Raw genomic sequence first — 5,060 nt, 5'->3', positions numbered from 1 at the left:
TCTAGCGTACCTTTTTTTTTAAATTATTTAATTTTCAAGGGAAATTACCAAGTGTATAATTATTAATACTATTATACCATTCCTAAGCTTCTTATATTATGAGCATTAAGCTGCCAAACTCCCCCCTAAATAAAAAAAATCAGGTCACTAGGGAGGCTAATTCTGAGTTGGACTCAGCCATTTCAGGGGAGAGGTTTACTGGGTAGTCCCAACTCCTCCCCTTTACAGTTCTGACTCCTCCCCCCCTGCCTCTAGTACTGTTCGATCATACATCAGGCCCCCATCAAAAAGCAATGTGGATGCTTGATTTGCTTTCTTGTTATGAAACCTACCAGGCTAGGGGACAGATGCACTAAGCTTCAAAAGTGATAAAATGGAGAGTGATAAACATCCAGCCAATCAGCTGCTACCTGCCATGTAACAGACTGTGTTTGAAAAATGTCAGGCAGGAGCTGATTGGCTGGTTGTTTATCACTCTCCATTTTATCACGTTTGGAGCTTAGTGCATCTGGCCCTATTTCTGTGAGTAATTTACAAGCAAATCATTTTGGTACATATATAAAATATACATTTTTTAGTTTGTCAGCATAAACGCACATCCATCTCTAAACCACACAGCAGTCCTATGAGTTATACAGGATAGTGCAGAACGTCCATAACGTTAGGTGGCATCTATTTTCCCAGTAGACCTGTCTCCACACCATAATAAACCCCCTAAACCTATTACTATACATAAACATATTTCATATACTTTATTTCATCAATAGAGTTTGGCCTAAACTCTCCATTATATGTGTCTGCAGAAAGTTAGGCACCTGGCCTGTATACATGTATACAAAGTTGTAAGCATACATGTGGTTCCCAAACTTTTTTTGAGTCATGTGGCCCTAGAGCAGTGATGGCTAACCTTGACACTCCAGCGTTTGTTGAACTACACATCCCAGCATGCCCTACATCAGTTTTAGCATGGCCAAATAGTAAACCGGTGCAGGGCATGCTGGGATGTGTAGTTCAACAACAGCTGGAGTGTCAAGGTTAGCCATCGCTGCCCTAGAGTATCAAAAAAAGATTGTAGTACCTTTAGGCCGAAAGTTTCTTATTATGAAATTTAAAACAAAAAAGTGTAGTTATGCTGTGAGGGACAGGATTTACTTTGTCCTCATATTTTATGATTGAAAGCCACAAGCACTAGTTTTGTCTATTATACTGGCCAATTGAAATACTCCTGGACCACCAACATCCCTGCAAGTGTTCCAAGGCACCCCAGGGTGCCACGGCACACAGTTTGGGAACCACTGACCTATACAATCTGTCATGCAGTGTGAGTGTGCAAAACGTCTTGTAAAATCCTCAAACAGCACAGTTTTTCCAAATTTTTAAGGCAAGCTTCTGATTGGTTCCAATGAACTTTTCAGCACTTACTATAAAGAGGCTTATAATAAGGAACGTAGGGGCAGATGTATAAATCCTGGCGAAGAGATAAAGTGGAAGGAGATAACACACCAGCCATTCAGCTATGTTTAAAATATGACAGTTGGGAGTTGATTGACTGGTGCATTATCTCCTTCCACTTTGCTCCTTATTCTGTTCCCTCGCAAAGGCAAATTCCTTCTCAAATGGACAAAACCATGTCACTGCAGGTGGGGCAGATGTAACATGTGCAGAGAGAGTTACATTTGGGGGAGTTATTTTGTTTCTGTGCACTCACTGCTTTATTTTTACACTGCAATCATAGGTGTGCGCACATTGAGTGTTAGGGGTGCACAGGCACCCCCTAATGCTGTGCCCACCCTTATGAACACCACCCTGCCGCTAGCAATACCTTTTACAAAATACTTTTGCTTTTTAGCACTGTATTTCAGATGCGTTTTTAAATCAATCGTGTGTTTTGCATTATTACTTGTACTAGACCATTGTCATATGACTACATACCTGTGCCATTCATATATGCTTTTGAGTCTTTTGCATCTACACAGAGTAATTAGAAGACTAAAACTGAAATAGGCAGGAGATTATGGTGTGGCTGGGAGACATTTTATATTGTAGCGAGTGCCAATAGATGATGGTAGACACGCCTGATTGGCGGTGTTAGACACACCTTATGGGCGGTGTTAGACATGCCCAATAAGTTGTACTATACACACCCCTTTTATGGTGCACCCCCTAATAAAATGTGCTGCGCACGCCTATGACTGCAATATAGATCTCACTTTGAAATAAAACCCCACCCAAATCTAATCCTCTCTGTACATGTTTCATCTGCCACCTGCATGCACACGGTTTTGTCCATTTGAGAAGGAATTTGACTTTGCGAGTGAACCAGAATAAGGGCCTTTTATCTCCAGTTTATCTCGTCACCAGGCTTAATACATTTGCCCCTTATTGAGAAAACCTTATCGGCCACAGTCTCGGGTTGCAGTTCAGCTGTACTGGTATGACTCGCTTATCTAGTTTCTAAAACATTTGAATGTCTCTGTGGTTTTGGCCCGGAAAGCCAGTGAGGGGGTTAACAAACAGCAACGATCACAAAGCAATCTCTAATTTTGGAATTGTTTATAACATCAACATTGTTTTCCACTGCGATGCTGACAGCTTCGGCTGGTTCTTCTCTGCAGCAGGAGGTTCTTGATGAGGTGGAACGTTGATATTTCTTTGAGAATCCCATTAGCTCCGAATGACTTGCACCAAAGGTCATGTGATTATGGCGAGTGCTTTTAGATGCTGTGGGATTTCTGATCTCTTCCTGACCCCTTTTGGCCAAGACCCAAAGAATTTAAATAGCACAGGCTAAAGTATTATCTGCCTGTAAAGGTCACCATTGCCTGCACATGACATTTTCTTCTCCACCCTATTTTCATGAGGCGCACACATACTAAGAATTTAAATAATATGCAACACTATGGGCCTGATTCAGACCCGCTCGCTAAGCTGCGTTCTTCACTGCTTAGTGAGCAGGTAAACGGCGTCTGCCGGGGGAGTGCATGCCTGCCCGCCTTCTCCGACCTAATGCCCATGCCAGCATGCGAATGGATGTGTACACTGACACATCCATTTGCATGCAGGTGAAAAAACATTCGATGGTAGTCGACCATCGAATGATATTTTGCCCGCTCGCAGATAAGTCAGATCTGACTTTTATCTGGGCCAGAGATGGACGAAAAAGGGGACGGGCGCTGAAGTCATGTGATGTCAGCCGTCTGCCCTGTGCAGGCTTCACCACACCTGAGTTTGCATGGGGATGCCCAGCGTTTTTCTGGGCATGCCCAGGAAATGTTGGGCATCCCCATGAGATGGCCCAATACCCTCCCCGCTGTGTGCGAATGCCACGGCAACTGTGATAGTCGGCAAAGGCATTCGCACATCAGGTCTGCAAATGCGGCGATAAGCAAGTGCAGACCCCTGAAATCGGTCCCTGGACTGAATTCGGCTTTTGAATCACCCCCTATGTATGGGTAAACAGGGGTTTTTATGGCCAGGATGGTTTAGTTTCGGCGAGGATTGCCGAAACCAAGCCATCCTCACCATTTACGTGTACGCACCTTTAGAAGAACCCACTCTAGTGTACTATGACCTGCAATATGGTATGTGTTAGATGGAACACCTTTTAAGCATCCTGAAAACTTTTCACAATCATCCATCTTTGATCCTGTTTTTGTTGATGGTCCAATGAGTGTTAGCTTACATCAGTCATGTGATATGTTCTGGTCAGCTTCTCTCTATGGCCCTTATTCTGATCTAAGCGGTAACGGCCGCTTGCGGCCGTTCCGCCGATGTTTTCGCTCTGCGCATGTGCAGAGGGCACTCTGCGCATGTGCAGGCGAAATCGCCGCACATTTTATTTTACCGCCGCAAAGGGGGTGGATAGGGGCGTGAGGGGCTACCTAGCCTCATTTCCCTATGCATACGCCCCGCGTTTCATGGGCGTTCCCATGCAAACGCGGGGCGTACGCATGGAAATGAGGCTGTGACGCATGTGTTGGGGGCGGGGCATCTGACATCGCCGGATGTCAGCTGCCCGCCCCCATACATGCTTTCACACGGACAAGTGTCCGTGAGGTCTATGGGTGCGGGAGCTGGTGGAGCGTGCGGCCCTGCCTTCGATGGTCGGCGACCATCGAATGCAGGGGGCTGCTCCAAGATGGTGGAGGCGTATCCCCCGCCATTTTCATGCGGACCGCCACATGTCCGCGTACGGACGGCCGTGGCGATCCGTATGGAAGGCGGGGATTCGCCTGCACGGTCGGAGCCGCATATGCGGCTCCGGCCGCACCAACCAGAATAAGGGCCTATGTGAACCATCCTTCTCGCCCTTCCTCATCATCAATCATCATCTTCCCGACCGCCGCAATGCCGGCACTTTGTCCCTCTATGGATGTCAACGACTAATAGTGTGCTGAGCGTAGCAAGGCACCTGGCCCGGTGCGTGGCAAGTGCAGCGCGCCCGCAAGGGGAGCGATCCGTGGGCCCCCCTTGTCGGTATTGCGGAAGTCGGGATTCCGGCGTCGGTATTTCGACCGCCGGGATTGCGACTTCAGGCATATCATACCGGACCCAAAATCTCCACCATTGGCAATTACCGGTCTAAATATTTTATCCATTTACATCTCCCCCAAGGGAAGCTACATTATATACTTAGAAAGAGGCTGGATCTGCCTCCTCCCAAACACTGTGCGGTCTCCCCATTCCATGATGGCTGAGTTTGGCCATGTTTGCTCAAAAAGCGGGACCTGGTAAAAGAGCATCCGCCCCCCCCCCCCCCCCCTCCCCTCCTGACCCCCTTTCTCTGTTCCACTGGAGAGTGTGGCGCCTAGTTGGGTGTCTGGGTCCACTCAGGACTGGTGGAGGATGGGACAGGGAGCTATTATTAGTAGTGCCCACTGCCGATCTATATGCCACTGAGTAGGGAGACTGGGGGACAGCATGTGTGGGCCCCTAATATGTGGGGGGCCTTGAACGACTGCCCCAGTCACCAATCCTATAATCTGGCCCTAGATCTAGGATAATATGGCAGTAGAATATTGTTGATATTACATTTATAATAAAGACTATTACAAAGAAAA

The sequence above is a fragment of the Crinia signifera genome, chromosome 3 (assembly GCF_055691185.1).
Source record: "Crinia signifera chromosome 3, ASM5569118v1, whole genome shotgun sequence".
Taxonomy (NCBI): Eukaryota; Metazoa; Chordata; class Amphibia; order Anura; family Myobatrachidae; genus Crinia; species Crinia signifera.
Note: the sequence above shows the minus strand (reverse complement) of the source record.